This window comes from Diabrotica virgifera, chromosome 8, assembly GCF_917563875.1.
Source record: "Diabrotica virgifera virgifera chromosome 8, PGI_DIABVI_V3a".
In the NCBI taxonomy this organism is placed as follows: Eukaryota; Metazoa; Arthropoda; class Insecta; order Coleoptera; family Chrysomelidae; genus Diabrotica; species Diabrotica virgifera.
In genome coordinates, this window is record NC_065450.1 from 208,667,659 (window position 1) to 208,684,056 (window position 16,398).

The window sequence follows — 16,398 nt, forward strand, 5'->3', positions numbered from 1 at the left end:
TACTTGGTTTTTTTATATTGATATTTATGTCATAATTGTTGCAAGCAATATTTATGTTTGTAAGTAATCGTTGTAATAATTCTTCTACTGTTCTTGCAACTAATACAGTGTCGTCCGCGTATCGAATGTTATTTACAACCTCTCCATTGATTACGATTCTTTCGTTTGCTTGCACAATGGCTTTCTGGCAGATGCTTTCACGATATACATTAAATAGCAGTGGTGACAAAATGCATCCCTGTCGTACTCCTCTACCTGTTTCTATGGCCTGTGATGTCTCATTTTATATTTTGATGTTAGCTTTCTGATTCTAATATAGATTGAGAATTATTCGCAGATCTTTATTATCTATGTCCTTTCTTTCCAGAATGTCTCTTAGAAACATGGCGTACATGGCGTACTCTGTCAAACGTTTTTTCAAAATCGATAAAATATCAGAGATAACAGAGATAACCAAACAGAGGTTAGTCAGGCAATAGACTCTATGAAAACCAATAAATCTGCTGATCCAGATGAATTACCTAGCGATCTGATAAAGTTAGTCAAGAGAAAAACCTGGACATAATAGTAGAACTGTTCAACGCTATCTATACTACGGGAATCATCCCTAGAGAAATGTTGACATCAGCATTTGTGTGTTTGCCAAAGAAAGTGAATGCCAAAGAATGAAGTGACTACTGAACCATAAGCTTAATGTCACATACCTTGAAAATTCTGTTGAAAATTATCCACGCCAGAATACAATCTAAACTGGAGCTGGATATTAGTGACACTCAACATGGATTCCGCAATGGTATGGGAACCAGAGAGGCATTATTCCCCTTCAACGTGCTGACACAGAGATGTTTGCATGTTAACCGTTCCCTTTACGTCTGTTTTTTAGACTGCAGTAAAGCGTTTGATAAGGTAAAACATGATCGACTCATGGAAATTCTGAAAACTAAAAACCTAGATAAAAGAGATTTAAGTCACACCTCTATTACAATCAGCGAGCAATAGTAAGAATTGAAAAAGAAACATCTGAAGAAATGGAAATAAAGAGAGGAGTCCGGCAAGGCTAATATTTAACGCTTATTCTGAGGAGGTAATGCGAGAAACTCTGGAAGATAAAACAGTCGGCATAAGAGTAAATGGATTCTTAGTTAACAACATCAGATATGCAGATGATCCAGTAATACACTAAGCGTCAAAATTAACGCACCACCTTGAAAATGGGACATTTTAATGTCTCATATTTCCTAAACCTGTCGTCCGATTTTAGTGATTTTTTAATATGTTATAGCTTTGTCATTCAGTAATATGGACGTAATAATATTGTTGCTAAAAGGATAAGTGTCATTGTATACCGGGTGTAACAATAATAGTGTGTTTTTTCCTCAAAGTTTGGAACACCCTGTGGAATATTCTAGCGTATATAAAATATTCAAATTAAAACTCAACTGTAGCCTTAGCCTTTCGTAACATTTTGCTTTTTGATTCATTCGCTTATGTTGGATAATAAAAAAGTTAGGTACTTTATCATCTAGCAAAGTTTTTCATCAATACAGGGTGTTTCTAAATAAGTGCGACAAACTTTAAGGTGTAATTCTGCATAAAAAAATTATTTATTTATTTATCTATTTATCAATAATATAATGACCGTTTGCTTTATAAACATATGTTTGCAAATGCTTCGTTTCCGAGATACGGGATGTTGAATTTCTTCTTACAAACTGACGATTTATTTATTGCTCTAAAACCGGTTAAGATATGCAAATGAAATTTGGTAGGTTTTAAGAGGTAGTTATTGGGAATTTTTTAGCATACAATTAAGAATTTTATATTCACCATTGGCGTGCATACGGGTAATATGACCATTTAATATGACCCGTATGCACGCCAATGGTGAATATAAAATTATTATTTGTACGTCAAAAAATGCGCAATAACTACGTCTTAAAACCTACTAAATTTCATTTGCATATCTCAACCGGTTTTAGACCAATAAATAAATCGTCAGTTTGTAAGAAAAAATTCAACATCCCCTATCTCGGAAACGAAGCATTTGCGGACACATGTTTATAAAGCAAACTGTCATTATTTCTTCATGCAGAATTACCCCTTAAAGTTTGTCGCACTTATTTAGAAACACCCTGTATTGTTGAAGAACGTTGCTAGTTGTTAAAGTATCTAACTTTTTTATTAACCAACGTAATCAAATAAATTAAAAAGCAAAATGTTAAAAAAGCCTAAGGCTACAGTCGAGTTTTAATTGCAATATTTTATATACTCTAGAATGTTCCACAATGTGTACCAAACTTTGAGGAAAAAACACACTATTATTTTTACACCCGGTATACAATGACACTTATCTGTTTAGCAACAATATTATTACATCGATATTCTTGAACAATAAAGCTATAAAATATTAAAAAAATTACTAAAATCGGACAACAGGTTTCAGAAATATGAGACCATTTTTAAGGTGGTGAGTTTTTTTTTAGTTTATTACTCATGAGTCAAAGACTCATGAGTAAAATAGTAAGGTATAGTAGGAAGTACGGACTTTCTCTCAATATCAAAAAGACGAAGTTTATGAAAATTAGTAAAAGCAACCATTCATAATACTAACGAAATCTTAATAATAGAGGACCAGCAGATCGAAAGAGTAAAAAGTACACTTACCTAGGAACACTTAACAGAAAATAATGACTACACTGCAGAAATCAGAGTGAAAATCGAAAAAGTACGTTCTAATTTTATGAAAATGAAAAAGGTCCCATGTAGCAAAGATTTAAAATTAGCTCTTAAAGTACGCCTAACAAAATGTTACGTATACAGTGTACTATTCGCGGTGTGCAAGTACTTGGAAAGGGAAACGAGAAACGACCGTGCGCGAGTCGCGGAGAAATATTGCAACTATCTTAAATAATTCATATTGTCAATTGAAATTGTCAAATTGACGTATATTTCATACCTTCTGTCATTGACGCAGAAAAATTATATATTGCTCCACAATATTGATATGATATGCAATTATTATATAAAGTTAAATTTAATTAATTGTATTTTGCTTGCAGTACTGCATTTTAATAACTGATTTTATTTACTACATACAATTGTTTACGTTTGCTAAACATAACCTGCATCTTATTTTTTCTTCTTATTATTTTTTTGGACTATGGTCTTGACAATTATCCAGCAACCAGGACTAATATAATTGGCCAATATAATTAAAAGTGCGAATAAAAGTACAGAGCGTAGAAATAGAGGTCGCTTTGCCGAACTTGCACGGTCCCAATACTATGGAGTGGAATCATGGACGTTAAATGTAGAGACAATGAGACGACTTAACGCTATTGAAATGTGAGCTATAGAAAAATTATGAGGGTTTCCTGGGTAGATAGAGTTACGAACAACGAAGTACTAAGAAAAATAGGCAAAGAGAAGAAAGTTCACTTACAATTAAAGAAAGAAAACTACAGTATCTCGGACATGCGATGCGGGGCGATAAGTATGGCATCCTGCGACTCATAATGCAAGGAAAGATAAATGGCAGAAGAAGCATCGGAAGAAGACGAATTTCATGGCTAAAGAACCTGCGAGAATGGTTTGGATGCAGCTCAAAACAACTATTTAGAGATACTGCCTCAAAAATTAAAATAGCTATGATGATTGCCAACCTCCGTAGCGGAAATGGCACCTGAAAAAGAAGAAGATAACATACTCATTTGATAATTAACATGCATAATAACAATCAGCAGATACAATCTGTTCGTTAGGAATCTTATTTTTAAAATTAGCTTTGTATCATGCTGTATTAAAAATTGTGAATTTTCATCTAGTAAATAAAACATAAAGTATGAGTTTACATTTTTACATGCATCCTTTAAAATCATTCCGTATAAACGGAACGCAGAATGCTTTTACAAAATCCTTCTTCATTATATTCTGGACATTGTGTCCTAGTACAGCCATTTTCGGTTTGGAATATCCGACAGATATACACAAAAACGATATTCAAAGGCACACACGGCTTTACATTTGAAAGTCCCTACATCAACAATATTGAATGCACTTTACTTTTGATATTGCAATCGAAAAATAGCGTAGTAACATCTTTGCTTTAGTACAAAGACCGTATATTTCATTTCAGCGCTCCGTGCTTCGTGTTTCTATATCTTTGAATGAATTCGTTTGTGAACTAATATCTGTGAAATTCATAAAAATAGTATTTTGCAGACTCACTCGAAAGCAAGTCATAATCATAAATTATTATCGTGTTTTATCACCTGTGCTTTTATTCCGTTGTTTATGATTAGATTACATATTCTATTTATTAGAACAGAATATTACACAAATTTTATAAGAAGAGGTTTTGATATTAAAATTACTGTTTACTATATTTGTGATACTTATAAAATTTCGTTTGAAGGTTGTAGTTATAAGTTGACAGAAATATCTGAAATGGCCAAGGTCAGATCGATCGAAAACTTTGGTAACGCTAGGTTGTCAGATCAATCGGGTTTCAAAGGTTTTTCGGATTTTTATTTGTTACCTGTTTCGCAGTAAAATTACATGGCACTCTTGACAGGATTTGAAGAGGCAACTGGTACAATTGGTTGCCTAGCTCTACTCCTAGAACATTCTACAGTATACCCTTTTAAAGATAATTAGGGAAAATCCCAAAAATGGTGTCTTCTTCTTTAAGTGCCATGTCTGTATTCAGACGTTGGCCGTCATCATGTTTACAATTTCCTGAAATCTCTCTCTATTCTAATCTTCTCTCTACTCTCTAATCTCTAATCTCTAATCTTCTCTCTACACACCATTGTCTAATATTACGCAGCCATGAAGGTTTCTTTCGACCAATCCATCTCTTTCCCTCCATTTTTCCTTGTATTATAAGGCAAAGCAAATGGTATTTAGGTCCTCTAATTATATGGCCGAAGTATTCTGTTTTTCTCCTCTTTATAATGCTTATGAGCAGACGTTCTGAATTGACGATATCTTTAGGATTCGTCGATATCACCACAATTCGAATGATTCTATTTTGTTTAGCATTGTGGTTTTTAACGTCCATGTCTCACAACCATACAATAGGAAAGACCACACATAACATTTCAGCACCTTCTTTCGAATATTCATCGACAGGTTTCTGTTGCATAAAACTGATTTCCAGGTCATAAAAGCCTTAGTGATAATTCGATTTCGATCCTAGTTATTATCTCTTAATCAGAGTCACAATTTACATTTAACCAGCTGGCAAGGTACTTGAAATGATTTACCCGTTCTAACTCCTCTCCATCAAGAGAAAGCTGACCTTAATAATATATATTAATTTTGTCATCCACTCTGTTTTTGTAATGTTGATGTTAAGGCCTCTCCGAAAACTTGCTTCATTGACTAGATTTAGTAGTGTCTGAAGATCTTGTAAATTTTCAGCAAGAATGGCTGTATCGTCAGCGTATCTAATATTTCTGATTAGGTACTTCTCAGCCTAGCCTTACTCCCTCTTGTCTGTCATCCAAAGCCTCCCTAAAGATTTCTTCAGGGTACAGATTAAAAAGGGTGGGTGATAAAACACAACCTTGTCATACTCCACGTTTTATCGGCAGTTTTTCAGTATGACTGTCTCCAATTTGGATAGAGGCTACTTGATTGTAATATAAGTATTTCAGCAGTCTTATATCGTAGTGGTCAAGTCCTGCTGCCTGCAGGCAATCGAAAAGTATATCATGTTGTACTCGGTCGAATGCCTTCTCGAAGTCGATGAAACAAACATAAACGTTCTTTCGGAATTCACAACTTTTTGTAATAAATCGCGCATAAAAAATAGTGCTTCTCTAGTTCCTAGCTAGACCATTTCTAAATCCAAATTGCTTATTACCCATTCTAGTTTCGCACAGAAGGAATACTCGGCTTTGTATAATACGTAAAAGTATCTTAAGTTTGTGAGTCATCAAACTGATTAGTCTAAAATCACTGCATTTGGTGGGCCTGCTTTTCTTTGGTAATGTTATAAACAGGGACTCCAACCAATCATCTGGTATTTTTCCTTCGTTGTAAATTTTGTTAAAGAAAGTAGTCAAGTAAGTAATGTTTTCCTCATCTAAAAGTTTAAGTAGCTCAACAGGGATTTGTTCTGGTCCAGGCGCTTTATTGTTTTTGGCTTGTTGTATTGCTTTTATGACTTCTGACTTTAGTATACTGGGACCTTTGTCCAATTGGTTGTCACAGGTAGTATTTGGAGCATTTTCTCGAGAAGCATCGTCAAAAAGGTCACTGATGTGTCTCTCCCATTCTTTGCACTGTTGTTCGTGATCACAAATTTTTCCGTCTGCGGTTTTAAGTATGTGAGCATTTTTCTATTTTCTAATTCCGGAGGTATATTTAAGTTTCTTGTGGAGGTTGAAATTATCATGCTTTTTTGGAGGTCTTCTATTTCTTTACATGAATTCTCGAGCCAGGATTCTTTGGCCTGTTAGGGCGAAAAATGGTGTGAGTGGCCAAATTTAAAAAATCATATCTCGGATACAGTAAATCCTAAGTACTTCTCACAAACTTCATTTTAAAGAGAAAGAATACAAGTTTTTTGCTGTAAAGCATTGTCTATACCTATATCTATGTCACAAAAAAATTTAGAGGGAAACAAAATCGCGTTTTTTCGTGTTTTGTTTTTGTTTGTTTTATGATTATAGATTTACAAAAAAAATTATTTATGAATTTAAAGATGATATTTTGATAAGAAATTTAACTCTGAATAAATTTTCTGAAGATTCGGATTACAATTACAAATATAGCGATTAAAGAAGATGCTGCAATCGAAAAATGGCGTATGGTTCATATCAAACCTTTCTTTCAGTCCGTCAATGATAAGAAGACGAAATACACTTACCTCGAATAGCAATTTTAATTTTACCCTTGACATTGTGAAAGTATGCAACTATCCGTCAATGAATATATTATTTTTTGAGTTCTATGTATAATAATCACGATCGAGAGAATTCGACAAACTATCATGCACTGAAAGAAGAGTTTGGTATGAACTTTTAGTAACATCTTTGTTTGAGTACAAAATAGTTATTTTCCTAACTAGTGCGGAAAGTGATATTTTTACGCACGAGACTGCCGTTGACGCGATAGCGGAGTTCGGGCAAGCAGTCGAGTGCTGGGAAGACACTTTCCGCATGCGTTAGGAACAAAATTTTTTCTAGGGCAGTACGTTTGGAAAAAAGCCACAAAAAATAGAGTTATATCAATTTTTATTTAGAAGTGAAAATACACAAATTAATTCTTTGACAAGGTTGTCAAAACCAAACTTTCAATATAATGGGTTACCACGACGACGATATTGGTTTTCATGACGACGAGTCAAAACCATTGTAATGGTCTACTGACTTTTAAATATTATATCAAAATAATTTTATTTCATCGAATTATCAGTAGTAATTGCACAAGAGCTCTAAAATTCTATATTAATTTTAGAGATCGAGTGCAATTTGTTGCGACTATTTTATGAATAAAACTGGTCAAAGCCAAAATTTTATTGTAATTTATTTATGTAAGTACAAATTAGTACACTTAAACACACAGTTGTTATAAATATTTAACGGTTGAAAGTCATCACTTTTATAATTTTTAAAACATTAATTGTCATTAATGTCACTAAATGTATTTTTTCATAGCAACGAAGTTCATCTTACGTAATATACTTGACCACGGGAAATTATCAAAAATTATCAATTTAATTTTTTTTTCTCTAGCTTCCTCTTGGTCAGAATCTCCTATGAAATAATCAGTAATAATTGCACAAGAGCTCTAAAATTATCGAATATTTCCCGAGTGACACTTTGGCAGTTTTAATTTCACGACCCGAAGGGGAGTGAAATTATGTCAAAGTGTCACGAGGGCAAAAATTCGATAATAATTTTAGAGATCGAGTGCAATTTGTTGCGATTATTTCATGAATAAAACTGTTTAAAACCAAAATTTTATTGCAATTTATTTATGTAAGTACAAATTAGTACAATTAAACACACAGTTGTTATAAATATTTGTCGGTTGAAAGTCATCACTTTTATAATTTTTGAAACATTATTTATTGTCATTAATGTCACTGAATGTATTTTTCGTAGCAACGAAGGGCATCTGACGTAATATACTTGACGACGGGATATTATAAAAAATTATCAGTTTCATTTTAATTTCTGTAGCTTTCTATTTTGTCAGAATCTCCTATGAATGAAATAATCGCGTTAATTTCATTAAAACATGAACACAATAAGATAAATTTGAAATAAATTAGTAAATAATATCTAAATATTAGTTTATTGGATGTATTATAATATATTATAATGCGATATTAAAAGGTATTTTACTTTCCCGCACGCAACTTTCGGAAACGAAAGTTGCTTTCCCGCACGAAAGTGCAACTTTCGGAAACGAAATGCGTGCGTGAGAGTGGCTCTTTTAGCACGGCCGTAGAAAAACCATATATTTCATTTCGGCGTTGGTGCTTTCGTGTTTCTATATCTTGGAATGAATTTGTTTGTGAACTAATATCTGTGAGTTTCATAAGAAAAGTATTTTTTAGACTCGAAAGCGAGACATAATAGTCTAAGAGCTAGTGAACCTTTTGACTAACGGTCGTCCTGTAAGGCTAGAAATTTGTAGAGTGATAATTCATAGCACACCAAAGCTAAAAACCATGACCTGGCAGGCCTCAGCGGTGCACGTGTATCTACCAGGTGAATCGAAAAGTGCAAATTTAGGGGGTAAAATAAACTTTCTCCTGTAAGGTTTCAATTTAAGTATGTGTTTGAGTAAGTCATTTAAAAGAAATGTGTAAAATGACAGGCGATTCTGAAGAGCATAAGACATTGCCAGGCGAGGGGAAAGATTAGGGGTTTTTCCTAAATTTATTTTTTTTGCATCGAACAAATTTTTTTTAAGTTTTTGAATCATTCCAAACAGAAAAGGTCTTTGGTGATTTTTCTCTTAAGTTAATAGTTTTTGTTATATAAGCGATTGAAAATTTTGAAAATTGCGAAATCGACCATTTTTAACCCCAAATCGGATATTTATCTAAAAATCTCAAAGTTGCCAAGGTAGGTAGATATTCTTTAAACATTGATTGATGAAATCCCAAAGAGTTTTTTGCAATACAATATCGGAAACCCCTTTGTTTTTTAATTGCTAATCAAGCGGACGCTTCACTGTAGTATAAGTGAGGACGTTTGAGTTGGCATAAATTCATTATCTCGAGAATTGGCAAATTTCAAGAGCAATCTTCAGACAGGTCGATTTTTATTTTTAAATTAGGACTTTTTGGCATATATATAATACTAGTGACGTCATCCATCTGAGCGTGATGACGTAATCGATGATTTTTTTAAATGAGAGTAGGGGTTGTGTGATAGCTCATTTGAAAGGTTATTTAATTCTCTATTCACTAATATAAACAATAACATAATTATTTATACAGGGTGTACAAAAAAATTTTTTTTATTAAATTAACTTTGATTAAATTTGACAAATAGAAGAAACATTTTTTTTTGTACACCCTGTATAAATAATTATGCTAATGTTTATATTACTGAATAGAGAATTAAATAACCTTTCAAATGAGCTATCACACAACACCTACTCTTATTTAAAAAAATAATCGATTACGTCATCACGCCCAGATGGATGACGTCACTAGTATTATATATATACCAAAAAGTCCTAATTCAAAAATAAAAATCGACCTGTCTGAGGATTTCTCTTCAAATTTGCCCATTCTCGAGATAATGAATTTATGCAAGCTCAAACGTCCTCAATTATACTACAGTGTAGCGCCCGCTTGATTAGCAATTAAAAAAACAAAGCGGTTTTCGTTATTTTATTGCAAAAAACTCTTCGGGATTTCATCAATCAATGTATAAGGAATATCTGCGTACCTTGCCAATATTGAAATTTTTAGATAAATGTCCGATTTGGGTTAAAAATGGCCGATTTCGCAATTTTCAAAATTTTCAATCGCTTATATAACAAAAACTATTAACTTAAGAGAAAAATAACTAAGGACCTTTTCTGTTTGGAATGATTCAAAAAGCCTAAAAAAAAATTGTTCGATGCAAAAAGAATAATTTTAATAAAAACCCCTAATCTTTCCCCTCGCCTGGCAAGGTCTTATGCTCTTCAGAATCGCCTGTCATTATACACATTTCTTCTAAATGACTTACTCAAACACATACTTAAATTTAAACCTTACAGGAGAAAGTTTATTTTACCCCCTAAATTTGCACTTTTCGATTCACCTGATAGATACACGTGCACCGCTGAGGCCTGCCAGGTCATGGTTTTTAGCTTTGGTGTGCTATGAGTTATCACTCTACAAATTTTTAGCCTTACAGGACGACCGTTAGTCAAAAGGTTCACTAGCTCTTAGACTAATAAATGTCTCATCTATTTTTATTACCTGTACCTACTTTTATTCCTTTGTCTATGACTACATACACAACTACACAAAGAACATAAAAGCTGACGGGATAAAAAAAACAAAATATGGAAATTTTTTAAATCACTCTCCTGTAAGCTACGCAAAAGTGTATTTACAGTGTTTTTCATATCAGGTGTCTAAATACTCCTATAAAACATTAGAAAAAAAAAATATTAGAAACATTTTATAGGAGTATTTGAACACCTGAATATATTATATTCTATTTATTAGAAACAAAATATTAGAAACATTTTATAGGAGTATTTGAACACCTGATATGAAAAACACCGAAAAAGAATATTTTGTTTCTAATAAATAGAATATATTATATTCTATTTATTAGAAACAAAATATTAGAAACATTTTATAGGAGTATTTGAACACCTGATATGAAAAACACTGTAATACACTTTTGCTTAGCTTACAGGAGAATGATTTAAAAAAATTTCCATATTTTGTTTTTTTTTATCCCGTCAGCTTTTATGTTTTTTGTAGTTTTTTCAATCCATATTTTATAATTTTTCTTTAACATTACTGGTCCTGATGTAGGTAGAGTTACATTGCCACGTGTTTTAAGAATTTTAGGTGAAAATCATTGTGATTTAAGTGCTTTGATTAGGGGCATATAAATGGTAACTAATGAGCAAATATCAAAATAAAGATATTATTACTAGTTTTTTAATTGATTTTACTTACGTGATTTTTTACGCAAAGAAGTATCTAATAATTCACATCATACATATATACTAACAAGAAGTAATAACAATATATCTGTTAGATTTATTTACTACAAAATGAACATTTACAAATTATAAAACAGTTTATAATATTTTATACAAAAAAACAAAATTAACCCCTAGCAAACTTTTATTGAGTCATCATCCGAATCTTTTGTTTGTTGCAGCAACTATACCAGTCGAATGGAAAAATAAAATAAACAAAACTAATCCCATAGCAATCCGCAGAGGCGTAACACAAGGATATGTAGTATCCCCAAAACTCTTCATGTTAGCTCTGGAAGACGTCTTTAACGAACTGGAATGGGAAGACATGGTTATAAACGTAAACCGAAAAAAACTCAACTGCCTCAGATATTGCCATGATGTTGTTCTTATTACAACCAACCAAGAAGAACTAGCCACAACGCTGACTCAACTAGTACAAGCATCAAAGCAGATAGGATTAAAAATTAACATGAGTAAAACAAAAATCATGACAAAAAAAATGGCAGAAAAAATGTAAATATAAATAAAGTACATATTGAGGTTGTTGACGAATATATATATACATGGGTCAAATAATCAAAGCTAATAAAAAAACCAAACAATTGAAGTACAAAGAATCAGATTGGCGTCGGCAGCGTTTGGAAAGTTCAGATCAACACCAAAAAGCACAAAGATACAAACAGTACTTAGAAACTTGTGTATTTAATCATTGCGTCCTTCCTGTTCTAATGTATGGCTCAGAAACTTGGACATTAACCAAGGCCACCATAAACAAAATAGAAATAACTCAAAGGAAAATGGAAAGGATCATGTTGGGAATAAAATTGCAAGACAGAAAGTCAAGCAAATATATAAGAGAGAAAAGAAAATAAAAAATGTAACAGAACATATAACAGGGTTAAAGTGGAAATTTGCGGGCCACAATGCCAGACAAGAGTATAAAAGATGAAAGGCTGAAATACAAAACTGGAGACCGTGGACCGAAAAAAGAGGAAGAAGGAGACCTCAGATGCGACAGAAAGCCGATATTGTAAAAAATACAGCAACTCTCTGGAAAAGCGTAGCCAAAAACAGACAGATATGGAAAGATTTGGCGAAGGCCTATGTCCAAATTTGGATAAAAATGAGCAAAACAAGATGTACAATTATTGTACCTACATACATACTACTGACTATTGTGAGTGAAAAATAGGCCCGGAATTACAATATTGGCTAGTCTTAGCCTGAGTCCGCCACTGGTGGAGCTTGTATAAGAGAAAAATATATTTAAGACATTTCTTTTTTTCTTTAATATTACCGTTTTCCTCACAAGTTTTGTCTGCTTTTATATGGTTTATATAGAAGTTAATTCTTTCTAAAGACAATAAATTTATCTGTAGTCCCAAATCAGCCTCGGATGGGACTACGACATTGTGAAATAGGTTGGAACGACGATTACGTAGCTGGCAAGGTTAATTTCTGGAACAACTTTAACAAGTAGAAGTACATTCATCGTGGTGGAAAGATTAACTCTTCCGAATACCGACTTTCAAAAAGCATTTATTCTAATTTTCGTTGTGAGCAAATTTCTACTTCTAAATAATTACGGAGTCGCTTTTCTAGCTGTCGCTAAATCAACTTTTCCAAGTATTTTCTTCTTACAAAATAATAGACTTCTCGGTGTAACTTATTTTATGGAGATTTTCTCTTTAGCTGGCATCTATCCCTGCTATTATTTCGTGAATTTCAAACTTAAAAATCAATCATTCTTAAGGTAATTTTTAGTCTAAATGAAATATTTTTTAATTCTTCTTCTTGCTTATATAGGCAGCAATTTTGCTTGTTTATTGACAGGTTGTTGCCTCTATACAGTGTGTTTGGTAAAGAATGGGCCATAGCTTAACCTTAGCTTAACTTACCTTAGTACAAAAGTTGATAATAACTTAAATACAGGGTGTCAAAGTTAAACTTTTATTTTATTTATTTTTGAATATTTCCTGACAGGCATGGGCCAACAATACGAAATTTGGTAAGTTGTGATGGTATTGTTCAATCTACTTAATCATATTAAGCAAACGTTTCTGACTATTACCAGAGGCGTTCGACGGGGGAACGTGAATGGTTGACCCTTCCCAAATTCTACGCCACTGTCGGAATTGCTGTTTTAGTGCATTTTTTTTATTCTCCAGAATTTTCTATGTAAAACACATACTATTCATTTGTAACGATAAAGCCATTAGTTTTCGAGATATTTGAAGCCAGAAATCAACCAGATGATTTATCAGCCACAATTTATAAGAGAAATTCACAAAGTCGCATTAAAGGAAACTCCCATCCTTTGAGTCTCTTTCTTGGAATACTCAAACAACTACTCTACAATGAATCTTGTTAGATATTAAAAATTTGCATGTCTGTATATACTTAGTGCGACTATAATAACTTTTCATATCAGCAACGGAAAAGTTTTGTGTTAATTTTGTATATCTTCATCCTTAATTTTGGCATAAAAAGCAGTTTCTTATTCTGTTCGGTAGAAAGAAGTTTTCGCAATTTAAGCCTATTTATGCAAAATGTTAAATTATATCTTCTGCTCTATATAAATTGAATATACTACAATAAAGTATCGATCAAATACACATCATCAAAGCCTTGCACTACATTTATGAGGATTGTGTAATTATGTGTGTGTTTTTGCTGCTGTATTGTGGTAGGGGAGCCCAAGCGCAGATTTTTGCAGTTACTCGAGTGCGTCAGATTATCACATGGGGAGAAACCTTGTACCATGTAAATGTACCTCTACGAAATTGGCTCATAAAATACTAGTCCATGTGGTGAGACCGCTCCCGTCTGAAAAACATTTCTAATTCGGTTTATCTGCGGATTCATATTCAAAAATGTTCTCTTTAAACAAATCTGAAGGGTGCCGGACGGAATTTTTGGGCAGAAATTGTTTAAACAATTTTTTTAAAGAAATAGATAAGATCACCTTTTATTGCTACAAAAAATATATTTTTAGGTTTTTTGGGTCATTTTTAACAAGAAAGATATCTTTTGAATTTTCTCAAAAATTCACAGTTTTCGAGTTATAGGCGATTTAATATCTAAAAAATGCGAAAATACGCATTTTCGAGGCTTAAAAACTCATATTTTAATTAGTATTTTTAAGGGTGCCAATAACTTGGATTAAAGTTTAAACATTCCTTTTCAAGATTCCGAAGAGTGATCTGGTCTATCTTCAATTTAGACCGTAGTTTTTTAATTGTTAATTATGCGTGTCCATCCGGTTTTTTGCCGGTGCCGCGCGCACTATTTTCAAAAATCTCCTATTTTCCTCCAAAAAATATTTTTTTTCTAGATTCTTTGGGACATTCTAAATAAAATTAGTTTCTTGACATTTTTCTCAAAAGTTAATATTTTTAAAGTTATAAGCGATTTAAAATCCGAAAAATGACAAAAAAACACGTTTTCGCATTTCGCAAGTATTTTTGACAGGTTTTTTTTTAGTTTTTTAATCTAACGTTTATTTTGCGAATTATTTGCTTTTTTGTGAACATTTGTGATTCGCCCATTTCCGTATGCCCCGCTCAATTAGAGTTTTTCTAAGAACCCTGTATTATGAGCCAATTTGGTGTACATTTACATGGACCAAAGTTTCTCCTCATGTGATAATCTGACGCGCTCTAGTAACTGCAAAAATCCGCGCTTGAGCTCCCCTACCACAATACAGCAGCAAAAACACACACATAATTACACAATCCTCATAAATGTAGTGCAAGGCTTTGATGATGTGTATATGATCGATACTTTTTTTGTAGTAAATATCAATGTATATAGATATAGGGTGAGGCAGATAACTGGCCTATTAGAAATATTTAAAGAACTAAAGGCAACAAAATCATGAAAATTGGAATGAAGGGGTTTTAAAGGGTGATCTATTTAATGAAAATATTTTCATCAATTTGCCGCTTCCGGTTATATCGGAAGTTGCTTAAAACTTCTTTTTTTTTAAATGGGACACCCTGTATATTTTTACATTTTTAGATTCTACTCGACGTCTTCTTTCTTAAAATATGCGGTTTTGTAATGTTATACAGGGTAGTTTAAAAGCTAATTACGTTTTTTTTTTATTAATTTCGAAGCAATTTTCACACCCTGTAGAATTGTAGTAGTTGGATATCAAAAACTCTATTTATGTTAAGATGATTTTTAATATAGTATACTATTATTAAAAATTATTAGTATAGCTAAATGTAAAATTTAAGTATACAGGGTTGGTCGAAACAGGGAATGAGGATTTTCTGAATTTTCTTAAATGGAACACCCTGTATTTTAGTATTGCAATGAAAAGGCATTTTATGGTACTTCTTTATTTAACTACGTAGGTATTTTGATAGCTCAACCATTATTGGCAATTTTAAAGATCAGTCTAGATCAGCGGTTCTCAAACTGTGGTACATGTACCACTGGTGGTACATATCATTATTTGAGGTGGTACACAAAACGAAAAAACAGCCAAAATCAGCACCACTATTATAGTTAATTAGATCACCTAGCTAAATAGGTATTTCAGTTAGGTGGTACCAAAAATAATAAAAAAAATATTTGGTGGTACATGACTCAAAAAGATTGAGAACCGCTGTTCTAGATTAATATGTATTTATTTCCGAATTATTATTTGTGATTGAATATTTTCACGGCCAACCTAATCAAATTTCACGTATTTTTTGTTGAAATTAATGTTTGGCTTCAATCACCGATAACTCACAAATTAAAGCACTTAGGTATAGGGAATGCTGAAAAAATAAAAAAGTAGCATAAAATTTTAACAATAGTAGACTATATTAAAAATCATTTGAACATAAATAAAGTTTTTGATGTCAAACTACTACAATTCTACAGGGTGTGAATGTTGCTAGGAAATTAAAAAGAAACGTAATTATCTTTTAAACTACCTACCCTATATAACATTACAAAACCTCATATTTTACGAAAGCAGACATCCAGGAGAATCCAAAAATGTAAAAATATACAGGATGTTCCATTTAAAAAAACGAAGTTATAAGCCACTTCCGTTATAAGCGGAAGTACAAACCGATGAAAATATTTTCATTAAAGAGATCACTCTTCAAAACCTTCATTCCAATTTTCATGATTCTGTTTCCTTTAGTTCTCGAGATATTTCTAATAGAACTTTTATCTGCCTCACCCTGTATAGAGCGGAAGATATTG